This window comes from Electrophorus electricus, chromosome 6 (assembly GCF_013358815.1).
Source record: "Electrophorus electricus isolate fEleEle1 chromosome 6, fEleEle1.pri, whole genome shotgun sequence".
Classification (NCBI taxonomy): Eukaryota; Metazoa; Chordata; class Actinopteri; order Gymnotiformes; family Gymnotidae; genus Electrophorus; species Electrophorus electricus.
In genome coordinates this window covers 16,536,696-16,537,033 of record NC_049540.1, presented here as the reverse complement: position 1 = coordinate 16,537,033, position 338 = coordinate 16,536,696, and positions in this window count along the sequence as shown.

Below are 338 nucleotides of genomic sequence, written 5' to 3'. Positions count from 1 at the left end.
CTTATGAAGAGCGACATTATCGACATAACAACAGTATTTTCCTTGTAAATCCAACCCATGACTTTGGTGGTTTGCTTTAATGTTTGACTTAAACAATTTCATTTTTTAAATCAAGTGCAACAATAATTTGTTTTAAAATGTATGCAAATCATGGATTTAAAGATGCCGAACTAAGATTTTGTCCTGTAGGTGGAACTAGTGAGCAGCTGTCAAAGTCAGAGTCAGCGATTTTAATATATTTCACATCAGTAGAGGTAATGACAATCCAGCCCGACATCTAACCCAGTGTTTTCTTCACCGACGAATATACTGGTCATCTTTACAAATGTAAAACATTC